Source organism: Canis lupus, chromosome 21, assembly GCF_011100685.1.
Source record: "Canis lupus familiaris isolate Mischka breed German Shepherd chromosome 21, alternate assembly UU_Cfam_GSD_1.0, whole genome shotgun sequence".
Classification (NCBI taxonomy): Eukaryota; Metazoa; Chordata; class Mammalia; order Carnivora; family Canidae; genus Canis; species Canis lupus.
In genome coordinates, this window is record NC_049242.1 from 9307392 (window position 1) to 9324826 (window position 17435).

At 35.8% G+C, this 17435-nt stretch overlaps 1 long non-coding RNA gene across 1 annotated transcript; it reads left to right on the forward strand.

The window, feature by feature from the left end:
* The first annotated feature begins 4324 nt into the window (after positions 1-4324).
* LOC119864873 lies at positions 4325-7571 on the forward strand. Its single transcript, XR_005375351.1, has 3 exons — positions 4325-4441; positions 5371-5452; positions 7516-7571. It is a non-coding gene; the product is annotated as an uncharacterized LOC119864873 (long non-coding RNA).
* Positions 7572-17435: the final 9864 nt, after the last annotated feature.

Here is a 17435-nt window from a genome sequence, read left to right on the forward strand (position 1 = left end):
GAATCATGTTAATGGGCAGCAGGGGCTAGGGGAGAATTGGGGAGGTGATTATTACCTCTGGGCTTAGAAAATAAGGAATAAGCATCCCAAGCTGGCACTGTCCTGAGACTAAAATTGGTTCATTCAAAGAGTATCTAAGAAGGAACTCACTACGGAGGCTGAACTCCATTTACTGGGACTTCCTGCCTTGACCAAAGTCTCCAAGACTCAGACTTAGATTTTCACAGAGATAGTTAATTTGCAAGGCCTGATACAACTTGGAGAAATTAATATATAAATGGACACCAGCATAGATCCTGGCCAGAGGAGATCCCCTAAATGTTTCAGGCTTTGTAAAACCTCTGGACTAGAATTGTAAAAAATTCTGGAAAGGGGAAGGTTGGCCCCAGTTTAATGATATATGACCTCTGTCCAGCCCAGTAGACTGGAGGAGAACCACAGCTTAAATGTGATTTTTTAAAATGAATTTCATCTTTCTTACATATTTTCTAGTGGCTCCAATTAATATCTGCCATGTACATCAAATCTACGAGAGAAATTTGTAAGCTTTAGGGGTAGGATTTAAAAAGTGATCAATCTGTATCATTAGTAGCCCTACTGACTCACTTTGTTGCTTAGGTTCATTTGGCTAAGTGGGCACACTTCCTTCCTTACTACTTCAGGCTCATCTTTTCTATAGCTGCTCACTCTTTGAGACAGAGTAAAATTATATTTTATATTGGAAGATTTTTAGAATTTAAGATAATTTTGACTCAAATTCTTTTATTACTCACACATCCAATTCTGAGGCATAATTAATTTTTTCTACACATGAGAATCATCATATGCAGGATCAAATTTTAGTTAACTTTACTGATTGTACTGAGGATGGTGACAGCAAGATTAAAATGAACATCAGATAACTTTTAAAGCATTTATATTTAAGCATAAAATATATTATATAATTTTCTTAGTAGATTTTCACTCTTAACTTCTTTTGATAGATATACATTTAAAATGGAATGCCCATTCATATTTGCAATCCCAGAATTCACCTGTGGTTGGCAGCCTCCAAAATAATTCTCAATAATTCTGCCTCCTGGTATCCACAGCCTTGTGTAACCCTTTCCTTGAGCGTGGGTTAGTGCCTCTCTTTTGACTAATAGAACAGGGAAAAAATTATGGCAATGTCCCTTCCGCAAAAAGATTCTGCTTCTTTTATCTTTTTTATAGTTATATCTTTCTCTTTTGTCTCTCAATCTCTCTCTCTCTCCCTCATTCCAAGGAAACAAATGGTGCTATTGTGAGCAGTCATATGAAGAAGTCCATGTGGCAAGGGACTGAATTCACTGTTCAGCAACCAGTGAAGACCTGAAGATTACCAATAGCCATGTTAGTGAACTGGAAACAGATCCTTCCTGAGCCGGGGGATGAGCCAGGGGATGACTTCGACCCTGGCTGACACTTACAGCCTTGTGAGAAAGCTTGAGTTGGAGGCATCCAGCCACGCCAGTGACCTGACCAGGGAAAATGTGACATCATAAGTGTTAGTTGTTTTGGGCTATCGAGTTTTCGGATGATTGTTATGCAGCAATAGGTAATGAATATACCAGCTGAGCTTTGAGAAAAGGGAAGTGAGTTCATGGGCTAATGGTTGAGCAGTAGAGAAGCCCATGGACATAGGTAAATTTGAAAGGGTTATCTGATCTGAGTTGAGTAATCCTGCCTGAATATTTACTATATGGTAAAAGACATGCTGTAGCTATCACCTCTGTGGAAGACAAAATTAAAGGATCATAGTTTTTCCGAAGCATATCACATGGGTACTGGACTCAGCTGACAAAACATCCTAATGAATATAGATAGATGTTTCCATTTGCAGCTTCTCTCTCTCAGTTAATCCTGTATTGGTGCCAAATTGGCCTGCTACAATGAAAATACATGTAGTGGTATTTTCTTGATAGATCAGCAATCATGTTCCTAAAACTGGTATCTGTTGAATATTGGAATTGCACATTGCTTTAGTAGTTCTGAGAATCAATTCTTGACTGCTCTTTGCAAAGTGAGGGAGATTCCAGGATAAATAATTCATTTGTTTGAAAATTAAATATGTTTATATGACATCCTTTTATGAAATCCTCAATATGGCTTTAACTTTACTATTGTGTGTGTGTGTGTGTGTGTGTGTGTGTGTGTGTGTGTGGAGTGGGGGCAAAGATTAAGTAATATAAACAGGATTCAAAGGTTCTGGTAGTGCTACAAAGGAGAGATACATTGATTAGGATTCTGTTGCTCAAAAAAGGCAAGGGAATGTTAGAAATAAGTGACATGCTGATTTCTTGCTGCTAGATATGGGGTTACCATAGTGATAATTGCATAACATCTATATTTCTATGAAGCCATCTGGGAAGGAGTAGAACATTCTTTTTAAAAAGACATTATACTGTTGGCATATTATTTGTAGTTGTAGTTAAAAATAGCCCAGGCCTGTGGGTGTTTGATGTTCTTGTCATATTCTTAGGTTTAGAAGAAATGCATACCAAATACCCCCACCCCCCAACCCTCACTCAAAGAACCACACATTACCCTTCTATCCAGTAATTCTCTAAGGCCTTCCTACTGTGTAAAAAATCCTAAGACCACACTGAAGAGTCAACTTATCATAACCTGCAGTGTGAAATTCCTCTCCCTTGAGACTGATGCTTTCCATTGCTTAACAGGTAAAAACTCTCCGTCATCCTCCTTCAGTTTAGGCTGGCCTTTAACGCAAAGAAACAGGCTTGCCTATATGGTCAGTCTCCTTAGCAGCTAGCAAGACAGCTTTTCAGAACTACTCTAAAATAATGAACAGGAGTGTAAGATGGTTGTAAGCAGATGTGGTCTGAGTGTTGAGGGAGCCACAAGCACAAGTTTTTGAAGAAAGTAAATATCTTGTTAGAAGGTGAATTTTCTGAAGATAGAGGTTAGGTCACCTTCTTCTCTAACCAAAGTACGTAGCAAGATGAGGCACTCAGAAAAAGATCTCTTGCAAAAACTTTGGCTTGCATATGCCTTTCAGCATTTTGGTTACTAGACATTTATCCATACCTTCTTCTCGGCTATAAGTTCATTTGTCCATTAAAAATTCATTAATTCATTCAGCATGTACTGAGTTATTCACTAGATCTTTTCTTCTCAAGGATCTTACCAATAAAGATATGAAAAATTTATCTATAGCAAAGAAATATAGCTCAAAATATATACTTAGGCTCATGGATTTAGTTTGTTTAGGATTTTCTGCTCTAATGACCTTTTTAAGGTACATTTGCTTTAAAATGTGTGCACATGCTTTTAGCTTGATGCAAATTAATGCTTATAGGATTCCTTTGGATAACATATGATTACACTAAATTTTTTATATATTTATTAGGTTATTATTTTCACTTTATTAACTTCTTAGAATTTTTAACAGGTGAATTACTAAGAAGTGATTCATGAGTCAGAGACTCTCTTTCTCCTTTCTGTCTACAATTGTCTTCAAGAGGACCTTGGGATGCCTGGGTGGCTCAGCAACTGGGCGCCTGCCTTTGACCCAGGTCGTGATCCAAGGATCCAGGATCGAGTCCCACATTGGGCTCCTTGCAGGATGCTTGCTTCTCCTTCTGCCTGTATCTCTGCCTCTCTCTCTCTCTCTCTCTCTCATGAATAAATACATAATTTTTTTTTAAAAAAGGACTTCTACCTTAAAGTCTAACTTTCATTATAGATAAAGAAGCTACTTATGGGATACAGATGTGATTTGAGAAACACCAGGAAAGCCCCTTGATCTATCTCCTTTTCTTCCCTCTGACCTTCATCTTTAAATTCCAGTTTCCTAAAACATCAGACTCTATGTAAAGTACGAACACTGCCTGGACTGGGCAGAGGATTTGTCTAATGTCTATTATCATAAACTTTCACTTGACTCACACAGTTGGTCACGCTCCTCATCTGAGAGGAGGACATTGGATGATAGTTTATGGTGTAGGAAAATTTGGAATGGAGCATTAACCTTTTCTGGAATTATCTCAGAATACTCTGTGAAGTAGTGGGGAAGTGGGATATGGGTCACTGAAAAGGAAAAGAAGTATGTGTAATTATTAATGATGTCCCAGTTTTACTTAGGCCCTCATGAGTCACAAGGTAAAATTACTCTATTTTTTCCTCCTATCAATAAATCATTCACGTGAATAAGAGAAAAATGAAATGGGAAATTTGACGGACAATAGCTATCAAACATATGCATTCAAAAACATCAGAGATAGAAGTGACTGTAAAGTTAATCTCCCATCCTGTTTTTCATTTCATGATTCTCTCTTTTAACTTTTCAGGTTTAGATTGTGTCATTTATCCAACGATCACTAATTTAATCAAAGGAATTTTCTGAGAAGTGACTGTGTCTTACTCTGCAGCACAACTACTACATTTATAGCGATCCAAAATGGTAAGTCAATTACAGTTGATGGATTGAGTGCCTACCATCCCCGAGGAGTCTACTAGATACAGGGGAGAGTATGCTCTAACTTACAGTGTGTTTGATCAACCTTCTTCTACTCCCGAAGTCCTGCAGCAGCCAGATCAGATTTCTCATTCTTTTCCCCTTTAGTTAAAAAAGAGCGTGGTTACTAGAGGTCTCTGATATTCCATCAAGTAGAAAACCTGATAACGTCTACCCCTAACAACAGCAGCGAAAAGCAACAACAACAAAAAAATACAGCAGTTAATTTTAGAAGAAAAAAACCTTTGGTTTCACAGGAACCTGAGCCTGCTCCTGGGCTCTCTTCACAAATTTTGCCATCTTATGTGCTAAATTTGGGAAGAGTAACAGAGCAGTTTCTGCTTTGTTCCCTCCGTGTCTTTCAACTGAACTCTGCAGGAAGCTTGCACTTCTTGTGGAATGTCTTCTGTAGGAAGGCTTTCCCTTGTCTAGCAGTGCCAAAACTGGGAGGGAGAGAAACTTGCTTTCTTCTTTCTGGAGCTCATTACTAGTAGGTCTGTTTGCACAAAGCCATAAACTGCATCCCCTCACCTGGGCTATACCAATAATTAAAATATTCTTTATGCCTCAGTATTTACTTACATTATATATATATATATATATATATATATATATATATATATGAAAGGAAGGTGATGCTATATATTCTGAGACCCCTAGTAAGCCACAACAAAACAATATTTGAGGATCAAACAGTCATAGCTAATATTTATTGGATGCTTAATGAATACCAGACACTGTTTCGTATGCTTCACAAATACCTACTCATTCAATCCTCACACAAACTTTGAAATATAGATCTGTCTATGGAATAGCTAATATATATAGGAGACAACTATTCTCTTAATTATCTCAATCTTATTGCCTCCCTACAGAAATTGAAACAGATTGACTTACATTCCCACTAGAAATGTATAAGGACACCAACACTTTAACTTCTTGCCAAAAAGTGTTATGGTAAGACTAAAATTTTTACCAATAAAACAATAACATTTATTTCGATTGGCTTTAATTTGCATTTCTGTGAATATTAAGTTTGAGTAACTCTGTGTTGATTCTATTTGATTTCCTGTTTTATCATGTGCTTGTCTGTCTTTTTCACTATCTGTTTTATTCTTACTATTTTTATATTCTATACAGTAGTCTTTTGTGGCTTACATGTGTTGCAAATATTCTACAGTATGACTTCTGCTTTTGCTGCCTATGAAGTTTTCTTTTATAAAGAACAGAGGTTGCTAACTTAAATATTGTCAAGATTTTTTTATAACAGCTTTATTGAAGTACAATTCACATGCCATAGAATTTACCTATTTAAAGTGTATAATTCAGTGGTCTTTAGTATATTCACAGATTTGCACAATCATCATCATAATCTAACCTTAGAATATATTTATCACTCCCAAAAGAAACCCCATACCCATTAACAGCCACTTCTCATTTGCTCCAGTACCAAGCCCTCAGCAAACACTAATCTACTTTTTATCTCTTCCAGATAAAATCATGTTTTTCTCTTCTTCACGACATGATCTTTCTCTTTTAACAGAAATTCTTATCTTTTGTCTCATAGTGACATAATTGTATCAGCTCTTATTTGGTTAGTGTTTGTCTGATATGTCATTTTTCATGGCTTGCCATGTTCTACTTGTTTTCTTATGTAGACAAGTGCCTTTTGTAAACAGTATATAGTCTCGTTTGGAATAGTCCAATCTGTTAATCTTTTTAGGTGGAGACTGTGCTCCATTTGACTCAATTGTAATTGTGACATTTGAGTTTAAATCAAATATCTTATTTTTTTGCTTTTTATTGTTCTTGTGTGTTCTATGTTTCTCTTTGCATTTTTCAACCTTTCACTCATTTTAGTTGAGTGAACTTTTGCAATAATTATCCCATTTTCCCTCTATTAGTCTTGACATTGTACACTATTTTCTATTAATTCAATAATTCTCCTAGAAATTATAATTTACATATTTAAATGATCAAAGCCTATATTTAATCCAAACCTTTACCCATCTCCAAGATAATACTTACACAAAGCACTGTTATTATGGTTTATGCAATTAATAGTTGTTTAGTCCAACCTACATATTCACCTTTTCGTTTTTTTTTAAGATGTATTTATTTATTTGATATGAGAAGGAGAGCATGTGTGTGAGCAGGAGAGTGGGAGAGAGAGGGAAAGAGAGAAAATCTTAAGCAGACTCTCTACTGTGCATGGGGGCCGATGTGGGGCTCGATCCCCTAAGACCATGACATGAGCCGAAATCAAGACCTGGCCTCTTAACCGACTGAGCCACCCAAGTGCCTCATTGCCTTTTTATTCTTTATTATATCTCAGGCATTACTTTGGAAATTGTATCTACTCAGCATACATTCAGTATCATACCAAGAAAGGACATGCTATGGCCCAACTTGGCCCATTGCTGGGTGTACCATTCCCTCCCATTTGGAGATACTGGATGTCAAAATATACCACATCAGCACTAATGATCTTAAGTAACTCAAAGGTTTTTTACTTGCTCAAGCTGAAATGAAACAAGGAAGATGTAAAAGGAAGAAAAGAGCAAGAGGGCTCTCCAATGTCTGGGCAGAAATAGAGAAAGGAGAGAGTTTGATTTAAGGAGATTTTATATATATATTATAATAAATATATATAATGTGTGTATATGTATATAATATACATTATATATAATATAAATATTATACATATTATATTCATATTTCAAATATTTTATATTTTAAATTTTTAGGAGATTACATACAATATACAATATAAATATTACATATATTAAATATATATATTATTAATTCCAGGAGGATTACTTTGAGCTGCATGTTCAAGTGTACTTGTTTGTATGGGTGGAGGAAATCAAAGGGCAGATATTGCCTCTGACTGTTTTATGATTATTAGGCATACCAGGAGCCAGGGATGTAGCATTGATGGTTTTTGCTCTAGCAGGTATTAATGATTTGGCCAAACTCATTCAGCTGGGAGTTACTGATCATGCGCTGTTTCTCCTCAGGGAATCAGAATCAGTCTATGATGCATGTAGGCAATACTGGAGAACACTAAAAAGAGGTAAAGAAAAATAAAAATCTGACCTAATATGTAATTTTCATTCCCACCATGTGCCAGCAATCCTTAACAGTATCAGTGACAAACAACCTTCTCCCTTCCACAGTAATTCCTCCTAATAACATCCCCTTCCTTGGTAGAATATTGAGAGAATTGCTTATTATTTTTTATTAATGAGGGTCCGCTGGTCCCAGTTTGCATTTGTTTAAAATGTCGTTTTTCATCCTCCTTTTCAAAAATAACTTGTTAAATAGAGATAAGTAGCTTGACAGTCATTTTCAATTAATTCATGGTATTATTCTACCATTTTCACTTTTTAAAATGTTTTCTGGTTTAATTGAGAAATAATTGACAGGCATCCCTGTATAAGTTTAAACAAAAGAGGGATGCCTGGGTGGCTCAGGGTTTGAGCATCTGCCTTCAGCTCAGGGTATGATCCCACAGTCAGGGGATCAAGTCCCACATCGGACTCCCTGCATGGAGCCTGCTTCTCCCTCTGCCTGTGTCTCTGCCTCTCTCTTTCTGTGTCTCCCATGAATAAATAAATAAAATATTTTTAAAAAGTTTATACAAAAGGATGGTTTTATTTCTATGTATTTTGTAAAAGATTTTATCTACTTATTTGAGAGACAGAGAGCATAAGCAGGTGGTGGTGGGGGCAGAGTTAGAAGGAGAAGCAGACACCCTGTTGGACATGAGCCTCCATCCCAGGACCCTGAGATCATGATCTGAGCTGAAGGCGGATGCTCAACCAACTGAGCCAACAAGTCATTCCTTTATTTCCATGTTTTATGAAATGATTACCACAATAGGTTCAGCTAACATCCATCTTCTCACATAGATATGACAAAAAGAAAGAATGAAGGAAAAAAAATTCTCCTTGTGATGAAAACTCCTAGAATCTACTCTCCTTAACAACTTTCCATATATCCTACAACAATTTTAGCTGTAGTCATCATATTGTACATTATATCCCTAGCACTTCTTTATCTTATCACTGGAAATTTGTGCTTTTGGCAACCTTCCTCCAATCCCTTCCCCTCTAACTCCTGCCTCTGGCACCCACAGTCTGACCTTTTTTTCTGAATTGGGCCTTTTTAAAAAAATTCTATATGGAAGTGAGATTATACAGTATTTGTCTTTCTCTTAGCATAATGCCTTCAATATCTGTCTATGTTGTTGCAAATGGTAGGTTGTCCTTATTTTTTTTGTATATGTAACCAAATAATATTGCATTGTATATATATACCAGAACTTCTTTATCCATTTATCCATTGACGGACACTTAGGTTGTTTTCATCTATTGGTTATTTAAATAATGCTACTATTAACATGGGAGTGGAGAAATCTTTTTGAGTTGGTGTTTTTATTATCTTTGGTTATATTCCCAGGAATGGAACTCCTGATAGCTCTATTTTTAATTTTTGTTAAACTTAAAAATAATTTTTAATGGTTGTTTTGTATATCCATTATTCCTTGGGGGCTATGTCTCAGCTTCCTTGCCGAGGTAGTAAGGGGAGGAGCTTCTATGGGCTACTCTCAATTTTCCAAAGAGGTTCTATGGTTAGGATGGGCCAGAAGCTACCCTCAGCCCTGACTGTGAATTCCACTCCCCATGCTTGGCTTGGAATGCTCAACACCTCATACTGGTTTTGCTCTGAGGGTGACCAGCTCTGCTTGTCTGCCTCTGGGCTGGAACACTGCTGGGCCGCTCAGCATCTAGTAGTTGTTGCCAGCCTTCTGGGTCTGATGGAGCTGAAAGCATTATCCACCCCAGGTGCATCCAGGACTCACACGTTGCCTGTGCGTGGGCAAACAAGACTCTAGGTCTCGCAAAACTCCTCCTTTGGTGATCCCAATCAGGTAGACCTACATTCCAATTGCCCTGGTCAGCATGCACCCTGATGTGGCTCTGCGGATGAGCAAGACTACGGATTATTCCTTGGGCACAGCAGGTATGAACATCTGTGTGCTGGTTTTTACAAGGCTCTTCTGCCTTCTTTGTGGCAGTCACATTTTCAGTGGTGGTTTCCCACAGGTTTCCCTGCAATCCCAATGGTGTGAGGTCTGAGTAGGGGCTGCCACAAAGTAGCCCATAATTCTGCAGGTGCTGGTTTTATCCCAGATTCTCTATGGCCCTGGAAGAACCAGAGGCTCAGAGGAGACCTTTCAGGGTGGGCATGGTGCTGTGCTGACCTGGGAGAAGAGCACTGTGGTCGATATGTGGCCACCTTACCTTATAATGTGTCTTAAACCATGAAGTGCAAGGGGTGCTTCAGTCTCCCCTCCATGTGCTAGGCTTCCCTCAGTGATGTCTTTTTCTTGACAAGTTATTAGTTGTTCTGATGCCGAGAGAAATCTGGAATGCTCTAGTTTGCCATCTTGGTGATATCACTCCTACCACTTTCTCGCTCTCGTTGTTTCTGTTGATAATTCAGATGTGAAACCTAAATCATCCTCTCTGAAAATAATCTGCTTTTCTGATTTCTTATAAGAAGTTTTATTTTTTGGTCTTTGATGTTCTGTAGTTTTTATTATGATTGTATTTATATGGTTGCTTTTATCTATTGCTGGTTCTAGCTTCTTAAATCAGGGAATGTGTTGCATCAATTATAAGAAATTTCCAATTGTAATGCTCTGAAATATTTGATACTCTTAAATTCTCTGTTTTCTATATTTCTGATACTCATATTAGGTATCTGTTAGAATTTCTTGCCTTAACCTAAATGTCTCTTAATTTATGATACTTTTTATATCTTCTAGTCTGTGCTGCACTCTGGATGCATTTCTTTCTTTTTTTTTTTTCTTAAATAAGTTAATATTTTTTGGCTATTTTTAAGCCCCTGTTGAATTATATATATATATATATATATATATATATATATATATATATATATAATTTGATATATATATAAAGTCACATATAAATGATCATATATATATATATATTTTAAAGATTTTATTTATCTGAGAGAGAGACAGAGATCATGAGGAGGGGGAGGGACAGAGGGAACAGGAGAACTGGACTCCCCACTGAGCAAAGAAGCCCAAAACTGAGCTCATCCCAGGAGGAACTTGAGATCATGACCTGAGCTAAAGTTGAAGCCTAACCCTAATGACTGAACCACCCAAGCACCGCTAAATCTGTGTATTGAGTTAAATCTCAATTATTAAATTTTTTTCTTTCTACTAATTGCACTTGGGACTTAAAAAGAATGCTTTCTTATTTAACATAATTATAGGTATTCTCAAATTTGCTATTTATTTCTTTAAATAAAGGAAGCATCATTATACTGTATCCTGTGCCTGGTCACTCCAGTGTCTGAAGTATTTGTGTGTGGATGATTTCTCCTTTTTGTTCTTTCTCTCCATTCTTGCTAATAGTCCTTTGTTACTTTGCAGGTTAGTGATGTTTTTAGAACAATCCCTCATTTTCCTTAGGAAAACATATTTTAAATCATTTGTGGCCTAGAATGAAAATTCATTCCTCTAGAGTTAATCAGCTGTGCTTCTGTCAAATGCTTAGAGAACAACATTATTAGAACAATTTAAATTAAAGCCTGAGGTATTTTTGATTTGTTTGTTTGTATTCACTAGGATGCAGCATCACATTTGATCCAATTTAATGTTATAACATTTTTTTTTTCTTTCTTTTCAAGGTGCCAAAGAAATGTTTCTTGCAGTTCTGTTTGGGTAGGTTATTTCCAGTTTATTCTTTTACCAAATTCAGAGATCCTTTGGGATCACAGTTTTAGGGGATAGTATTTCTACCCTGTGAGATTCTCTACCTTCCTTAGGCCCTAGGTTTTATTTTCTGCCCACAATGGCCCTCTTAAATTTGTCAAGTATAATTTCAATTCTCAAGGTTGAGCAAATTACCTATGACAAAGTAGTTACACTCTTCTTATTTCATTCTAGAGTTCTACCTTCACTGAGATTTGTTTTGGTAATTCTTTACTGCCCTCCAAGCTTTTAAGATTTTTCAGATTTTTCTGGTGTCTTCATGTTGGCAAGAGGTTCCGTTAAATATGTAGGCAGCCATATTACCAGAAATACAGAAATCTGTATAGATGTATTTTTACAGAAGAAATCTGGGATTGCAGTGTTAGTGCCTGACTTCCAAGTTTTTACATAGCATCTCATTGGCTCTCCAACCGTACTTTTGATAAATAGCATGTCTATGTTGTTTCTAAAATAATTTCTTTCATTCTCAATATGCATATATCACTCCATATGTACTTATATCTCTTTTGAGAACAGATGAAAAACAAAGGAAGAACAGAAAGTAGAGATTGCTCCCCATTTCAGTCAGCTCCCTAAGTACAATTTAAAATAAAGCACTGGAATGTGAACCTTGTTCAGTAAAGGAAATATTTATAAAAACTTAAATATCTTAAATACATGTAAAACGAGAGGTTTACTTATGACATAAGTCATAAGTAACCTTCCAGCTAAAATTCTGACTGTATAATTGTACAATCTAGATTTCTCCAATATCCTGGGTCAATCATCCCCGTGATATCTGAAACTACAAGCTGCCATTCCATAATGTCCTCCCAGAGACTTTAATTAGTTAGTGCTTCTTACTTGCTTTGAAGATGAAAAACATTATATGCATGCACATAACTTATAAAGCTGGGGATTTCCTCTAGTGTTTGGATTGGCTGATTTGTATCTACATTAATCAAATTAAACAGATCAATTGGAGAATTACCACTTCTGCTGATATGTGGGTAAAAGCTCGAGGAAAGCGGTCCCTTGAAGAAACTGTAGACAGAAAAAAGAAAAAGGGAGAGAGTGTGTCATTGTGATGGAATTCTTTCTTTCTTTCTTTCTTCCTTTCTTTTTCTTTCTTTCTTTCTTTCTTTCTTTCTTTCTTTCTTTCTTTCTTTCTTTCTTTCTTTCTTTCTTTCTTTTTTTTCTTTCTTCTTCTTCTTCTTCTTTTTTTTTTGTGATTGAATTGTTTCTGATCTATGTGGAAGTCTGTCCCTCACAGAATATTCTCACACTGCGTTACATACCTTTTCTCAAGATCTACCTCTCAAGCACAGTTTAAATTTTGCAAGGAACTATGTATGACTTAAATGTGTTATAGAGAAATATAATAATTAGGATTCTTTAAGGGAAGTTCCAAATTATCTTTCTCTTTACCCATGCTTCTTTTGATTAACATGAAAGTCTCAGTTTAGTGCACATAAGATTTTGACCTTTTTTAATGTTGTTTAAATTGATTGTGTCTGAAATCAAACTGAAACAATAAGAATTTTGGATCTATGCATGCTACCCTTGAATTTCTGATGTCACCCTTTGGGTATCATATTTCACTCCCACTATGAGACTATTTATCTACTAGCTTCAGCTGATGCAACTCCTCAGGGTATTAGCTAAAATGATTTGTTCATAATATTCATAATTTTGACCTCAAAAATATTCTTTTAGGATATGGAGAAATCTCAGGCTTAATGAATACACTAAGATTCTGTCCTCCCAATGTAGTCTAGTGTCTGCCTTCCCACCTATGTCTATTATAGACCAAATATGATGACAAAGGACATGAGAATAGGAAATAGATAACAAATTTAAACATCTTAAAAATGCTAGGAAAGGATCCCTGGGTGGCGCAGCGGTTTGGCGCCTGCCTTTGGCCCAGGGCGCGATCCTGGAGACCCGGGACCGAGTCCCACATCGGGCTCCCGGTGCATGGAGCCTGCTTCTCCCTCTGCCTGTCTCTGCCTCTCTCTCTCTCTGTGTGACTATCATAAATAAAATTAAAAAAAAAATTTAAAAAAATGCTAGGAAAACCTAGTCTGTAGATTTGGAATAATTGGTGAAAATACCTTTCATTTGGTAATGCTTTTTTATTTTGACAGCTAACAAGCATTTCACTGTCTCCATATGAAAGATGGGATTTTTTTCATAAATTATACTTGAACAGAGAACAGTGACAATAGTATGGTATATATTGCTGTATATTTTCTGCCCCCATGTTCCAAACTGTAGAAAGGTCCAAGTTGTCAAATTTTCTAAGTAACATTATTTCAATTTCATCAATATTTTCATCTGGCATGTAAGAAATGTAAGAAAGGAACTCAAAAGAAAAGTAACAGAGTTGCTATTTCTAGAGGTTTATGTAGAAATTGGAATATAAAAACTGGAGTTCTTAAGTGGAAAAAATTCTATCTTTAAAACTCAGGAAACAGATTGCTTACACAAGAAATAGAAATTGGAGGCCAAGGATAAGATATATTGGTGCTATGATAATCATGAATACCTAAATATCCAGACAATAAATAGATTTCTGCTTTTAGCATAGTGCTAGAATGACAATATCATATGTCGTTCTACCTGCTTTTAGACATATCCCATCTTGTCTTGAAGGGTCTCATCACTGGTCACGTCCATATCAGATATCAGAGTATTCTTTTTGTGAGTTTTGTTGATTTTTATGAGTTAGTATTATTACCATTATTATGCTCAACTGCACATCAGTAAAAACTTCTTATAGTTGTTGACTACACAGGTCATTGCCTGACAGCCTGACTTTGCTTTTGTGTGGCCTAGGGTACATCTCAAGAGAGGTCACCACTATTGGAATGTAGAAACACAGGCAGCACATGGCCTTTCCAAGTACGCAAGGCCTGTGTTGCAGTGAAGTGAGTCTTGCATAAAGTCTACCCAGCATTGACTTTAAAGTGATGTGGCATAAGTTTCACAAGGACAAAATAAAAATTTAAACTAACCAGAAAAGCAAGAGAATGATGAAGAAGTGCAACTTTATGAGAATTTAAAACCAACAGTGATGGGGCACCTGGGTGGCTCAGTTGGTTGAGCGTCTGCCTTTGGTCAGGTCATGATACCAGGATCCTGGGATCCAGCCTTATGTTGGGCTCCCTGCTCAGTGGGGGAGCCTGCTTCTCCCTCTCCCTCCTGCTCATGCTGTCTCTTGCTGTCTTTCTCTCTCTCTCAAATAGATAAATAAAAATCTTTTTTAAAAAGTGACTTCCTTTAGCCATTTGAATAAAATCCAAATGTTTTTCTGTAGACTTCAATGCCCTGTACGATCTGGCCTTTGCTGACCAATGAGAACACTTTATTTAGCCATCCTACTGTTGATAACAGCATTCCAGACAACAGATCTATTTTTCTAACATCCTGAGCTCTTGCCAGCTTAAGGCTTTTGCTGTTCTCGCTCTACCGGTGCTATGAACTGAATGTTTGTATCCCCTGAAAATTTGTAGGTTGAATCCTAGCACCTAACATGATGGCATTTAGAGTTGGGACTTTGAAAAGGGATTAGGTTATGAGAGTGGAGCCCACACGGATGGGACTAGTGTTCTTAAAGAGAGGCCTCAGAAAGCTTTCTATCCCTTTTGTACCATTGTAGACACAGAGAGAAGACAGCTAAACCAGGAAGCAGACTCTTAACAGGCAACAAATCTGCTGGCACCTTGACCTTGAACTTCGTAGTTTCTAGAACTGTGAGAAACACATTTCTGTTGTTTATAAGCCACTCACTCTATGATATTCTGTTATAGCAGTCTAACTGGACTAAGACAACCTGTTATATGCTTCCCTTAGATTTCCATCTCATTCAATTCCTTAACATTCACATCTCTGTTCAAATAGCCCTTCCTGACAATAACTCTCCCTTAATGCTTCTCTATGTTAGCTCTACCAATCTTTATCAGATTTTCAATGAATGAAATAGTTTACAATCCTTTTTTCTTTAAGAAACAAAGCTTAAAAAATAGATTAATCACAAAATGGTAATTTCTTAAAAAGGTTGTTTTTTTGTTTTGTTTTTTTGGCTTGTTTGTTTTAGTTAAAGTGCATGAACAAGGGCACATGAGCAAATATTACAAAAATATTTCAACAAAATAATAGTTTTGGATTAATTTACTATATAGTTTTTATAGTATGATGAATACAGGTGTGTTATACCATATAAACATAGTCATAAGAAAACCTTGTTTTTATAAATTTAGAACAAATTTATTCTTATCTACAGTAATACACTAGAGAAGTTATTAATAAAATTCTGCTACTATAAAACATACAAAATAGAATTTAAGATTAATAACAGTGCACAAGAGAGTGGGTGAGACAGTAAAAGAAATCATCAGGAGTCAAAAATATAAGGAAAGCATAAATCCAAGAAACAAGCAAGCCTCAAAGCAGATGCTTTGCCTAAAGGGATCTGATAATCTTCAATGTTCTCAGACTGGCTTTAAAAAGTGGATTCACTCTATACAAAGTTAATTTGGAGAATATTGCATAAAATTAAGACATTGAAAGGAAACAACTTCAAATAAATTTTGTTCTAGAAAAGCAAATACCAAGAAATGAGAACTATCAGGAGAATATATCTGTCTCCAACCTTAACAAAAATCATGTAGAAAGGAAACTTCTAATAAAAATTTGGAACATGGATTCAAACTACCTACATGGCTATGGGCAAAAAATGATGTATTTAATCTAAAGTAGTACTGGAGGATAAAGACCCAAGGTCCCTCATACAAATTAAGGTAAATCTCTGAGAAATTACTCTATAACCAAGACCTCAAAGAAATCACATTAATAAAATGTCAGTAAATATGATTTCAAGATTTAAAAAAAAGTCTCAAACACATGATCAAACAAGTAAAATCAGCAAAAATTACAAAATATAAAATTAGGATCCATACATACATTAATATTGGAATTATTGTTTGAAAAATATAACAAGAATATCTTACATGCTTAGAGATATAAAAATGAAATACAATTGTAACTCATACCAAGCATATCACCAAAATTATTTGAAAAGAACTAAATAGAATATTTCAAAGAGATATATCCTAATTAAAACAAAAAAGCTTCGTGTTAGAGTTCAAAGGAAGGTTAGATGTAGATTAAGAACTGCTTGCTAAATTAGAGGCAGAGCTTTAAAATAATTAAGAATGGAGCTTTGAATTCCTAAAAAAAGTTAGAGGAGAAATACTGAATGAATAAAGCACAGAAGTTAAGAGAATATAAATTGTCCAAAGTTTATGATAGTATTTGAGAGTACAATAGATATCCTGATTTAACAGATATTAATTCAAATGTGCATGGCATAATTTTTAGGAAAATCATTCAAAGTATAGAAATGTCAAATATAACATCTATTTTTGGAAAGTGTATATTTGTGTGATGAAGGTGAATTGAGGGTAAAAGACATTCATAAATGAACTCAAAATCTCAATCTATTCAAAAAGAAGCAAAAAAAGTTTCTAAATGCATAAAATTCAAATTAAAAATAAACCAATTATATTGAAATGCCTTATTACATTCAGACTCCTAATGTGTCTGTAGATCTCAAGTTAATAATTCTTTTACATCTCTGCTAGTGATGTTAAGCAAGAAAAACAAAGAATAAAATGATTGGAAAAGAGCTATTACTAGCTAAAAGTAATAGCTAAAAGTAATAGCTAAAAGTACACAGTGGAAATTTATTTGAAATAATAGGACTTAGCAAGAATAATAGATACAACTTTAATATGCAAATTAAATTTGTATTTCTACATTATAGTAGCAAAGTCATACATTACAAAAAGATATCATTTATGATAGGAACAAAAATATTTTGTACAGAAGAATTAATGTAAAAAAAGGCTTGTAAAACTTTTGTGGTAAAGTTTATGAAAGCTTTAAAATGAGGGATCCCTGGGTAGCGCAGCGGTTTGGCGCCTGCCTTTGGCCCAGGGCGCGATCCTGGAGACCCGGGATCGGGTCCTGCATCGGGCTCCCTGCGTGGAGCCTGCTTCTCCCTCTGCCTATGTCTCTGCCTCTCTCTCTCTCTCTCCCTCTCCCTCTCTCTTTCTCTCTGTGACTATCATAAATAAGTAA